The 14,189-nt window shown below is 41.5% G+C and overlaps 1 protein-coding gene across 1 annotated transcript in view; it reads left to right on the top strand.

Annotated features, from left to right (window-relative positions):
* The window catches only part of LOC106565462 (retinoic acid receptor gamma-A), a 57,379-nt gene that overhangs the window by 20,176 nt on the left and 23,014 nt on the right, over window positions 1-14,189 (top strand). The gene's annotated exons all lie outside the window — the stretch shown is intronic.

Here is a 14,189-nt window from a genome sequence, read left to right as displayed (position 1 = left end):
CATTCACAGTCAGTCTACTGACACCCCTTTCAGATCAGAGCAAAGTCACACTCTACTTAAACAGAGCTATGCTCAATCATGAGGCATCAAAGCCAAAGAAACTGAATAATATTAAGAAATGCTATAGATGGAAAGAAAATAACAAAAAAACAATTAGGCAACAACAAATTCAATCCCTTCTAGACAATTTCCTGGACAAAATGTTTCACTGTAATAGCGAAGGTGTAAACTTGGCAGTAGAAAACCTAAACAGTATATTTGACGTCTCAGCTTCCTTGTCACATCTAAAAATTTCAAGCAGACAACCTAAGAAAATTAACAACAATGACAAATGGTTTGATGAAGAATGCAAGAACCTAACAAAGAAGTTGAGAAACCTATCCAACCAAAAACATAGAGACCCAGAAAACCTGAGCCTACGCATTCATTATGGTGAATCACTAAAACAATACAGAAATACACTACGGAAAAAGAAGGAACAGCACATCAGAAATCAACTCAATGTAATTGAAGAATCCATTTTGGAAAATTGGAAAACTCTAAACAAACAACAACAATTGGAAAACTCTAAACAAACGACAACATGAAGAGTTACCTATCCAAAACGGAGATGTATGGATAAACCACTTCTCCAATTTTTTGAGTTCTATAACAAAGAACAAACAACAAAAACATATACATGATCAAATGCAAATCTTATAATCAACTATTAAAGACTACCAGAACCCACTGGATTCTCCAATTATATTGAATGAACTACAGGACAAAATACAAACCCTCCAACCCAAAAAGGCCTGTGGTATCTGAAATTAAATGATAAAATATACAGACCACAAATTCCAATTGGCTATACTTAAACTCTTAAACATCATCCTCAGCTCTGGCATCTTCCCCAATATTTGGAACCAAGGACTGATCACCCCAATCCACAAAAGTGGAGACAAATTTGTCCCCAATAACTATATATGTGTCAACAGCAACCTTGGGAAAACCTGATGCATTACCATTAACAGCAGACTCGTACATTTCCTCAGCGAAGAAAATGTACTGAGCAAATGTCAAATTGGCTTTTTACCAAATGACCGTATGACAGACCACGTATTCACCCTGCACACACTAATTGACAAACAAACAAACGAAAACAAAGGCAAAATCTTCTCATCCTTTAAAAAAAGTTTTGACTCAATTTGAGGGTCTGCTGTACAAATTGATGGAAAGTGGTGTTGGGGGAAAAACATACAACATTATAAAATCCATGTACACAAACTACAAGTGTTTGGTTAAAATTGGCAAAAAACACACATTTCTTTCCACAGGGCCGGGGGGTGAGACAGTGTCAACATATATAACAAATTGGCAAGGGCACTAGAACCGTCTGTGGCACCGATACCCGCTAATGATCAAAATCCAGAAAAGAGCTGTTAAATTCAACAACTACCTAAAAGGAAACAATTCCCAAACCATCCATAACAAACCATCACACACAGAGAGATGAACCTGGAGAAGAGTCCCCTAAGCAAGCTGGTCCTGGGGCTCTGCTCACAAACACACCCCACAGAGCCCCAGGACAGCAACACAATTAGACCCAAACAAATCATGAGAAAACAAAAAGATAATTACTTGACACATTGGAAAGAATTTGCACAAAAAATGAGCAAACTAGAATGCTATATGGCCCTAAACAGAGAGTATACAGTGGCAGAATACCTGACCATTGTGACTGACCAAAAAAAAAGGAAATATTTGACTTTGTACAGACTCAGTGAGCATAGCCTTGCTATTGAGAGAGGCCGCCGAAGGCAGATCTGGCTCTCAAGAGAAGACAGGCTATGTGCACACTGCTCACAAAATGAAGTGGAAACTGAGCTGCACTTCCTAACGTCCTGCCAAATGTATGACCATATTAGAGACACATATTTCCCTCAGATTACACAGATCCACAAAGAATTTTAAAACAAATCCAACTTTGATAAACTCCCATATCTATTGGGTGAAATATCACAGTGTGCCATCATAGCAGCAACATGTGTGACCTGTTGCCGCAAACAAAGGGCAACCAGTGAAGAACAAAGACCGTTGATAAATACTGTACAACCAATATTTATGTTTATTTATTTTCCCTTTTGTACTTGAACTATTTGCACATCATTACAACACTGTATATAGACATAATATGACATTTGAAATGTCTTTATTCATTTGGAACTTTTGAGTGTTATGTTTACTGTACAGTTTTTATTGTTTATTTCACTTTTGTTTATTATCTATTTCACTTGCTTTGGCAATGTAAACATATGTTTCCAATTCCAAAGAACCCCTTTAAATTGAAATTGAGAGAGAGCGAGAGAGAGAGAGAGAGACAGAGAGAGAAAGGTAGAAAGTCAACCCAGTATCACAGATTATCGGGAAATAGACACTAAATGTACATGAATGCGTTACGAAGAAAGAAAATCATGTAATACACACAACATGCGTTGTGATGAACTTTTTTGTGCCTCTCACGAATTTCTAATTATGTAATTTGTCTCTATTTCACAATAAGCTGTGATTGTGTGTTGAACAAGTAGAGGGACGAGTGAGGGAGAAAGCATGTGGGAAATAATTTGAAATACTACTATCTCTTTTAAGCATGTTAAAAGGAGACTGAAGTCTGACACACACACACACACACACACACACACACACACACACACACACACACACACACACACACACACACACACACACACACACATCCAGCAGTCCCAATATACAGTACAGTAATTTCCTTGCACCTGTTCTTCTCCAGCAGACATGTAGAGACTGAGAGCAATGTGAGTATGAGCAGTATGAGCAATTTGCTCTGTTATTAGTGCCCTGGCTCTGACTATAACCACATGAAACACATAGGCGTCAATACTGCAGGAATGAAGCCTGGAGAGGAACAGATCAATGACAGATGGATGCTGAGGTACTGCCGGAGAGAACAAAGAAAAATGGACACTAGTACATTTCATTGGAAAAAGTTATTTTGATCGTAAGTTGCAATGGACCGTTAACCCAAATGGTTTGAGGAAACAAATGGCCTTGAACGGTTTGAGTTTGAAAGCTTAGACATTTGAGTATTTTGAGTTTGTTCGACAATCATCATTGTTGACACTACTTAAAGACTAACTAGTAGAACTTGAAACCATTGAGATAAGTTAATAAAACAATGTAATAGTGCCTAGGGTTTTTCTTGGTCAGGTCGGATGGTCAGGAAAAACTCCCAATACAGTTTAACAATTTAATAGTACTACATTAATGCTAACAATGATCTCAACAATGAGCATACACTTTGATCCAAAATGACTTACAGTAAGTAGCCAGCCCTCCAATTCAGTGTAGTGGTCAGAAATACTGTAAAAGACTTGTAAAACAAAAAACTCATGACTCCCCCTCTGCTCTCCCTGTCCTCCATGTCCAAACTTGTCTGTTCTCCTTGCCAGGCTTTCACATGTCAGTCCCTCCCTCCTTCCGTCCCTCTCTCCCTCTGCTCAATTAATCCTATAGGGATTTGAGGAAGAGGAAGAGAGCAGTAGAGAGGACTCCCCACTAAACCCCCTGGCTGAGCCAAGGTTGGAGAGGAATCTGACAACACATCCTGCCTGGAGAACACACACTCACACACACACTGGCAGACGAGCACACACACGGACGCACTCTGACAGACACACACACAGACACTAAACGACAGGAGTATGCACACGGGCGCGAGCGCACGCACACACACACACACACACACACACACACACACACACACACGCACACACACACACACACACACACAGACAAATCGACGCAGTATCTGCTATACTGGCATTAAGATTAGAAAATACCTGTTGAGCACAGTGTCACTCAGAGAGATACAGTGAGTTCCAAAAGTATTGGGACAGTGACAAATACTTTGTTGTTCTTTTGGCTTTGTCCCAATACGTTTGGTCGTGTAAAATGTGGGGACTATGTACAAAAGGTGCTGTAATTTCTAAACGGTTCACCCAATATGGATGGAAATACCCTCAGATTAAAGGCGACAGTCGGTAATTTAATCTCGTAGTCATTGTATCATTTCAAATCCAAAGTCCTGGAGAACAGTGCCAAAACAACCAACAGTGTGTCACTGTCCTAATACTTCTGTAGCTCACTGTAGCTGTTGGATTGAGTTAGTAGGGAAACTTTGTGGTATTGCTGTGTGTGTGTGCCTCTGCGTGTGTGTCCTGATCTACCAGGGAGATTATCAGCTCATCTGGTCACAGTGGCTGTTATCTGTTGATCTCTGCCATTATCTGGAGTCTTCAGACCAAACGGCAGGGAGTCCATTATCACCACTTAATACCTGATAACATCTCAGCCCTGCCCCTCAGAGAGAGGGAGGGAGGGAGAGGGAGAGAGAGGGGAGAGAGAGATAGAGGGAGAGAACAACAGAGAGAGAGAAAGGAGGGGGAGATATAGGGAGAAAGAGATATATAGAGATAGAGAGAGATAGAGATATCTACTTCACTTGCTTTGGCAATGTTATTAACATATGTTTGCCATGCCAATAAAGCCTTTGAATTGAATTGAATTGATAAAGGGAGAGAGAAACTCCAAAAGGTTCTGGGACGCTGTAAAGTCCATGGAGAATAAGAGCACCTCCTCCCAGCTGCCCACTGCACTGAGGCTAGGAAACACTGTCACCCCCGATAAATCTACGATAATTGAGAATTTCAATAAGCATTTTTCTACGGCTAGCCATGCTTTCCACCTGGCTACCCCTACCCCGGTCAACAGCTCTGCACCCCCCACAGCAACTCGCCCAAGCCTCCCCAATTTCTCATTCACCCAATTCCAGATAGCTGATGTTCTGAAAGACTTGCAAAATCTGGACCCCTACAAATCAGCTGGGATAGACAATCTGGATCCTCTCTTTCTAAAATTATCCGCTGCAATTGCTGCAACCCCCTATTAATAGCCTGTTCAACCTCTCTTTTGTATTGTCTGAGATCCCCAAAGATTGGAAAACTGCCGCGGTCATCCCCCTCTTCAAAGGGGGAGACACTCTAGCCCCAAACTGTGACAGACCTATATCTATCCTACCCTGCCTTTCTAAGGTCTTCGAAAGCCAAGTTAACAAACATATCACTGATCATTTCGAATCCCACCGTACCTTCTCCGCTATGCAATCTGAGTTCCGAGCTGGTCATGGGTGCACCGCAGCCACGCTCAAGGACCTAAACGATATCATAACCGCCATCGATAAAAGACAATACTGTGCAGCCGTATCCATCGACCTGGCCAAGGCTTTCGACTCTGTCAATCACCACATTCGTATCGGCAGACTCAACAGCCTTGGTTTCTCAAATGACTGCCTCGCCTGGTTCACCAACTACTGCTCAGACAGAGTTCAGTGTGTCAAATCAGAGGGCCTGTTGTCCGGACCTCTGGCAGTCTCTATGGGGGTGCCACAGGGTTCAATTCCCGGGCCAACTCTTTTCTCTGTATACATCAATGATGTCGCTCTTGCTGCTGGTGATTCTCTGATCCACCTCTACGCAGATGACACCATTCTGTATACTTCTGGCCCTTCTTTGGACACTGTGTTAACAAACCTCCAGACGAGCTTCAATGCCATACAACTCTCCTTCCGTGGCCTCCAACTGCTCTTAAATGCAAGTAAAACTAAATGCATGCTTTTCAACCGATCGCTGCCTGCACCTGCCCTCCCGTCTTGCATCACTACTCTGGACGGTTCTGACTTAGAATATGTGGACAACTACAAATACCTAGGTGTCTGGTTAGACTGTAAACTCTCCTTCCAGACTCACATTAAGCATCTCCAATCCAAAATTAAATCTAGAATCGGCTTCCTATTTCACAACAAAGCATCCTTCACTCATGCTGCCAAACATACCCTCGTAAAACTGACTATCCTATCGATCCTTGACTTCGGCGATGTCAATTTACAAAATAGCCTCCAACACTCTAGTCAGGATATTGGATGTAGTCTATCACAGTGCCATCCGTTTTGTCACCAAAGCCCCATATACTACCCACCACTGTGACCTGTATGCTCTCGTTGGCTGGCCCTCGCTTCATATTCGTCGCCAAACCCACTGGCTCCAGGTCATCTATAAGTCTTTGCTAGGTAAAGCCCCCCCTAATCTCAGCTCACTGGTCACCATAGCAGCATCCACCCGTAGAATGCGCTCCAGCAGGTATATTTAACTTGTCACCCCCAAAGCCAACTTCTCCTTTGGCCGCCTTTCCTTCCAGTTCTCTGCTGCCAATGACTGGAACGAATTACAAAAATCACTGAAGCTGGAGACGTATATCTCCCTCACTAACTTTAAGCATCAGCTGTCAGAGCAGCTTACAGATCATTGCACCTGTACACAGCCCATCTGTAAATTGCCCACCCAGCTACCTCATGCCCATATTGTTATTTCTTTTTTTGCTCCTTTGCACCCCAGTGTCTCTGCTTGCACGTTCATCTTCTGCACATCTATCACTCCAGTGTTTAATTGCTAAATTGTAATTATTAAGACACTATGGCCTATTTATTGCCTTACTGTCACGCCCTGACCTTAGAGAGCCTTTTTTATTCTCTATTGTGTTAGGTCAGGGTGTGACTTGGGTGGGCATATCTATGTTCCTATTTCTTTGTTGGCCTAGAATGGTTCCCAATCAGAGGCAGCTGTTTATCGTTGTCTCTGATTGGGGATCATACTTAGGCAGCCCTTTTTCCCACCTGTGATTGTGGGATCTTGTTTTTGTATAGCTGCTGTGAAGCCTGCAGAACTTTACGTTCATTTTGTATTTTCTTTGTTTTGTCGGTGTTCATCAAATAAGGTAAGATCTACGCTTACCACGCTGCATCTTGGTCTCATTCAAATGACGAGCGTAACACTTACCTCCATAATCTTACTTCATTTGCACACACTGTATATATACTTTTCTATTGTGTTATTGACTGAACGTTTTGTTTATTCCATGTATAACTGCGTGTTGTTTGTGTCCCACTGCTTTGCTTTATCTTGGCCAGGTCGCAGTTGTAAATGAGAACTTGTTCTCAACTGGCCTACCTGGTTAAATAAAGGTGAAATAAAATAAAAAAATAGAAAAACCTTGTGTAATTTACTATTCTAACTCTCAACCGTAAGTTGAGATCCTGACGGAGTTTTTATTAAAAAAAAAGAATATTGGAAACAATTCGGTGTCCTCATTATGTATCTCTGGCCCTGCAGACACACAAACACGTTCTGCTGTCATATAAGCCTGCGGATCTTGGAGGTCTGCCTATTATAGGCAGCCTGGTCAGAAGCAGTCAGAGATGAGATGGAAAACATAGCGATTCAAATGAATGCCACATTTTGATGAAAAAAAATAACGAGAATGGCCTAAAAGTAAAGGTTACTGTGGTACTGAAGGGGCCCAGAACAAACAGCACATTGTGTCTAATTATTTATTTATATAAAATCGGTTGGAATTTTGGTTCTGGTCCCAGCTCTCAACCAGCAGAGAGGCCTGTGTGTGTGTGTGTGTGTGTGTGTGTGTGTGTGTGTGTGTGTGAGACAGTGATCAAGAGAGGGAGATAGAATGTGTTTATGGTGAAAGATAATGAAGTATAATGTGGGGAAGTTAATTCAATTCTGGTTGACAAATGTTTCAACCCTTTTTATTCTGCCCCAAACTTCATCAGAACAACAAGACGAAATACACATAAATCAGAGAATGAGTCCTTTCCTTCAGAAAAAAAACACATTGTTATTTTTATTCTTTTTTAAATGTAGTTGTTTAGAAGAGAAACTTGAGTCAGGACAAAATCAAAACAAATGCACAGATGGGGCTGTGGGTAGTGTGGCTGACTCCACATGATGACAGATGAAGATTAAGTAGCCTTTGACAAGAGTTGGACAAAAACCTAAACCAATGAAAATCTTCCGCATAAATAAAGGCGTGGTCATGAGAGCAAGGGGGCCCAATGGAGCTCACTGGGTGGTTGCAGTCCAAGGAGGAGGGCGGCGCATAGGCTCTCCAATTTGCCTTGTCAGGCCGACGCGCCAAAGCCTTTCACGAGCGCTCATACAAACAGAGAATCCTGACAATCAAGATTCCTAATTATCATAATAGTAAAAAAAAACAAAGTGGCATTTTGTGTTCGTCATGTATAGGCACTAAACCTATGTAGGACTTCATGGATCTCTTCCTGATCCAAAGCTCTTCCTGGCTTTGTTCATCATCCTCAGACTGTGTTATTTATCACTCCAATGTGAAGATTACTATAAGCTTTCTCATTTAGAATGATCCACAGTCTGATACACAGGTTTGGACTTATAAGCAAATGCTGTACATTCCAACACAGGCAAATACCACACAAACTGCAGCCAAAAGTTCCCTAGCCCCTTAAATGCGACCATAATTGTGACTGCAGCTTTATTGATGAACACATTGTGATTTGTGCCCATAGTGCTAGTGCTGGTGTTATGAAAGACAGAGAGAGACCATTGTTCTGGCCTGTGTGTGTTTCTCTCAGAGATGATGACAGGATGAATAGCTGAGGAACCAGATTCTGAAATGCCCTTTGAGGAGCTGGAATGTGACTGTGTGTGTACTATGTGTGTGTACTATGTGTGTGTACTATGTGTGTGTATGTGCGTGTATGTGCGTGCTTGTGCGTGCGTGCGTGTGAGTGTATGTGTTAGAAAAAGAGTTGGAGCGAAAGAAAGAAAGAAACAGTGAGAAAGGGAATGGACCGCCCTTTTCCTGTCTGCATTCCCTCTTTCGTTTCTGTCTCTCTTTCCTCGGTCCTGGGGCTGGAAGCTGTAGGAAGGGGGGGTTTAAGGGGGTAAGGGGGGGGCTGTAATTGTCTCAAGGTGTGGAGAGAATAGAGCAGGCTGAGGTTGTGCAGCTACGCTCCCTGCTGTGTGTCACAGAGAAGTGTGTGTGTGTGTGTGTGTGTGTGTGTGTGTGTGTGTGTGTGTGTGTGTGTGTGTGTGTGTGTGTGTGTGTGTGTGTGTGTGTGTGTGTGTGTGTGTGTGTGTGTGTGTGTGTGTGTGTGCGCGTGTGCGTGTGTGGCGTGTTGAAAGACAGGTAAAAATGTTGAGACTAAGAGAGGGAAACGTTTGGTGGGGGACTTGCTTACATGAACAAAGCAAAGTTTAAAAGACAAAAAGAGGCCATAGCATTATGAAAAGAGTCACCTTTTTCTTGGAAGTTTCACGATTGTTCAGATGACCCTAAAACCTCCATAGTGAGAGAAAAGAGAGAGAAAAAGAGGAAGAGAGGCAGAGTGAAAGAATAAAAGAGAGAAAAAATGCAACAGTACATTAACATGGTGGGGAAGGTATTGACATAACGGCAAATTTGCAATTATACAATAAGGGAAAATCATTATGGATAATGAGAAACCAAAAAACAGAGTGATCAGAAGAAAAGTGAGCCAGGGAAGGAACAGAAACCAGGGAAGGAGGGGAGGAGAAGGGCAGGAGAAGTTTGAAGGGGGAGTTAGAGCCCCAATGGGGGTTTCTTCCAGAGTTCATCCCTCGTGAACGAGGGAAGGAAGGGGAGGGAGGAGGGGGGGGGGTGGAGTTGACCGTATAGAGAGCGTATGAGGTATCCAAAGTCACGGCAATTGTGTTGGCTTGCGGGGGAAAGCGTGGTTTTAATGTGGCTGAGGTAGCCAATAACCCCAGGGCTGGGCAAATCAACTGAATGTAATGAATTGAATTAGAAAGGCAACACAAGCCAGATGAAGAGGGAAGAGAGAGAATCTGAAAGAGTTGAAAACACAAACCAGGGAGTGAGAAAGAGAGAGAGAGAGAGAGAGAAGAGAGAGAGAGAGAGAGAGAGAGAGAGACATAATGTCTCTCTCTATTCCTTTGAAACTTTTGTGAGTGTCATGTTTACTTACTGTTTGGCAATGTAAATATATGTTTCCCATGCCAATAAAGCCATTTGAATTGAATTTAGAGAGAGATGGGAAAGAGAGAGATGAGGTAGAGAGAGAGACATGAGGTAGAGAGAGGGGAAAACACCAAACAGAAAAACACCAAATAATGCAGCAGAGCAGAATTAGGCCGATACCCGCTAATGATCAAAATCCAGTAAAGAGCCATTCAATTCGACAACCACCTAAAAGGAAGTGATTCCCAAAACTTCCATAACAAAGTCATCACCCACAGAGAGATGAATCTGGAGAAGAGTCCCCTAAGCAAGCTGGTCCTGGGGCTCTGTTCACAAACACAAACAGACCCCACAGAGCCCCAGGACAGCAACACAATTAGACCCAACCAAATCATGAGAAAACAAAAAGATAATTACTTGACACATTGGAAAGAATTAACAAAAAATCTGAGCAAACTAGAATGCTATTTGGCCCTAAATAGAGAGTACATAGTGACAAAATACCTGACCACTGTGACTGACCCAAAAGTAAGGAAAGCTTTGAATATGTACAGAATCACTGAGCATAGCCTTGCTATTGAGAGAGGCCGTCGTAAGCAGACCTGGCTCTCAAGAGAAGACAGGCTATGTGCTCTCTGTCCACAAAATTAAGTGGAAACTGAGCTGCACTTCCTAACCTTCTGCCAAATGTATGACCATATTAGAGACACATATTTCCCTCAGATTACACAGACACACAAAGAATTTGAAAACAAATCCAATTTTGATAAACTCCCATATCTATTGGGTGAAATACAACAGTGTGCAATCAGAGCAGCAAGATGTGTGACCTGTTGCCACAAGAAAAGGGCAACCAGTAAAGAACAAACACCATTGTAAATACAACCGATATTTATGTTTGTTTATTTTCCATTTTGTACTCCCACTATTTTCATATCATTACAACACTGTATATAGCCATAATATGACATTTTAAATGTCTCTATTCCTTTGGAACTTTTGTGAGTGTAATGTTTACTGTTCATTTTTTATTGCTAATTTCACCTTTGTTTATTATCTATTTCACCTGCTTTGGCAATGTAAACATACAGTACCGGTCAAAAGTTTGGACACACCTACTCATTCAAGGGAAAATGCCAAGAGTCTGCAAAGCTGTCATCAAGGCAAAGAGTGGCTACTTTGAAGAATCTCAAACATAAAATATATTTTGATTTGTTTTACACCTTTTTGGTTACTACATGATTCCATATGTGTTATTTCATAGTTTTGATGTCACACTAGAATGTGATGGGGCATTCTAGTAGCAATGCTGGGGACTGCCAGTGACAGAGTTTTAAATGTGTTAATATCTGGGCTGGGATATATAAGAATGTTCATGACTGCATAGGAGAAACATGTTAATTCAGTATATATCACATTATCCCACCGGTCACAATTGTGACCGACCATAAAACACACTTTTTCACCTACTTTTCCATGAAAAAAAAGATATGATTGATTATTTCAAAAGCTTAGACACAAGATTTGGATATTTTCATGTCTGGGAAAAATTTGGGATTAAACGGGTTAAGTAAAGAAGTGGCCCAATGCAGCTGCCCTGTGGTATTCCACAGTTTGGAGCATGAGGGGAAGAAAATGACTCATTGATATAGGTGGACTGTTTCCTGTCAGTTAGATACAACTGTACCCAATTCAATGCTGCCTCCTTCAACCCATAATGCAATCATTTAGTCAAAGTTATTTCATGATCCACTAAATCAAATGTTGCATTCAAAATCTAAAAATACTACACCCACAAACCTACCATTATCCATAGCATTGAGCCTCTGGTCAGTTATGTCACCCAATACAGTGGTAGTGGAATGGTTTTTGCAATAAGCATGCTGATTGGCTGTAATCAGATCATTTTCCCATGTACTCCCATATTTGTCTACTCACAATACCCTCCAATATCTTACTGAGTGAAGAGAGTAGACTAATAAGTCGACTATTGGAAGGAGTAATGGGTTTTTTGCTGTCTTTCGGGATTGGCCACAGTTTAGCATTTTTCCATACATTTGCAAATGTCCCCTTTTCCGGTGACCAATTAAATATGTATTTCAGTGGAGCTGCAATCTCAGGAGTAGCATAGCGAAGTACATTTTTTTCCATAAGATCATAACCTGTAGATTTACCATTGGGTAATGACTTCAATAGGTTTAATACCTCCTCTACTGACACCATTTGTAGACTAAGAGAGCAGTTTTTTTTTGCTCATAATATGATCATCAATCCACTGGACGATTGCTTGTTTGGAAGAATGGGTGTTTACATTATCGCTCAGTAAATACATTTTCTTTGGAAAAGAATCTGCAAAATGATTGGCAATATCAGCTGGTTTTGTTATTGTTCTCCCGTCAACCTCCACACTAGATGGGCATGTTGAAATAGATGTACCAAATAAGCCCTTAACTGTATTCCATACCTTTTTACAATCGTTTTTACAATCAATAAAAGCATTTTTGTAAAATAGCGTACTTTTCTTACGATTTAATTTAACTGCTTATTTAGTGTTCTAGTAGTGTTCTATAATTCTGTTCATTAATTTCTAGTTTAGATTTGGCTGCTAAGACTTTTGCCATATTTCTTTGACAAAATGCCTCACCCAGTTCATCATCAATCCATGGAGATGGACAAGACCCAACTGTACTCTTTCTTACTGGGGCATGATGATCCATTACCTCAGTGAGCAAATCAATAAAACATTATGTAGGGTGATTTAAATCATCATAAATCATCTCCCAGGTAGAGAGAACATGATAGACTGGAGAACACACTGTGCACACAGCTGACAACATGTGTTGATTTATGGAACATGCTCCTCTCTTCACATGTTATGAAATAACGTCTGTATCAGTAAAATTGACTTCCCCTCTCTCTTTAATGCACCACAGCTCCATAAGCATCTCCATTAGGGTCAGTGGCTGAGACTTTGTCAGTAGAAGTTTTGTCTACGTTTATGTGTTTAGTCAAACTTTTTTCTTGTGTTTGAACCCAGTGACTGTGGTGTGCATGAAACTAGCACTGCGGTGCTGGACGCGGTTCAGTATACGGTCATTGAAATTACTGACTGTGAGAGCGAGAGAGAGAGAGAGAGAGAGAGAGAGAGAGAGAGAGAGAGAGAGAGAGAGAGAGAGAGAGAGAGAGAGAGAGAGAGAAAAGTGAACAGTACAGAGTGTACTAGTATGGGCAGCAATAATGTGATCTGAGACTCATTCCAATAAAAGCAGGATAGAATTAAGGAGGGGAGGGGTAGAATGAGAGAATGAGGACAAAAGAGAGAGAGCTAAGGGAGAACGAGACTGTGTGTGTGCGTGCGTGTACGCATGTGCTCACATGTGTGTGTTTGCATATTTGTTTCCCCCCTGTTCCTCCCCACGGAGGCCTCTGGGTGGCGCCTCTGACTTTAACCATCACCCTACAGTCCCACACACAGTATATAACCATCAGAAATTACCATTTGCCACTTAATGCAAACTAACAGTGTGGTATACTCAGTCTCAGCATTCATTTACAATATTTACAAGTCTTCTCTTAACATTGTCTGTTGACTCATTACATTTGCCCTCCCATGGGGACACTATGAAGTGGCATTGGGGACACATAAATGACTTTGGTGTTTGAACCCTAAGGAGGGACGGGGGAGGCTCAAGTCTGTCTAGGAGGGAGGGAGAAGAGGGCTTTTCAATTGACAAAAGAGTAGAGGAGGGGGCTGAGAGAAAGAGCAAGACAGTGGCAGTGGCAGAATACCTGAGCACTGTGACTGACCCAAAATTAAGGAAATACTTGACTATGTACAGTCTCAGTGAGCATAGCCTTGCTATTGAGAGAGGCTGCCGAAGGCAGACCTGGCTCTCAAGAGAAGACAGGCTATGTGCACACTTCCCACAAAATGAGGTGGAAACTAAGCTGCACTTCCTAACCTCCTGCCATATGTATGACCATATTAGAGACACATATTTCCCTCAGATTACACAGATCCACAAAGAATTCGAAAACAAATCCAATTTTGATTAACTCCAATATCTATTGGGTGAAATACCATAGTGTGCACAGCAGCAAGATGTGTGACCTGTTGCCACAAGAAAAGGTCAACCAGTGAAGAACAAAGACCGTTGTAAATATAACCGATATTTATCTTTATTTATTTTCCCTTTTGTACTTTAACTATTTGCACATCATTACAACACTGTATATAGACATAATATGACATTTGAAATGTTTTTATTCCTTTGGAGTGTAATGTTTAC

The sequence above is a fragment of the Salmo salar genome, chromosome ssa12, assembly GCF_905237065.1.
Source record: "Salmo salar chromosome ssa12, Ssal_v3.1, whole genome shotgun sequence".
In the NCBI taxonomy this organism is placed as follows: domain Eukaryota; kingdom Metazoa; phylum Chordata; class Actinopteri; order Salmoniformes; family Salmonidae; genus Salmo; species Salmo salar.
This window is presented reverse-complemented; position numbering and strand designations above follow the sequence as displayed.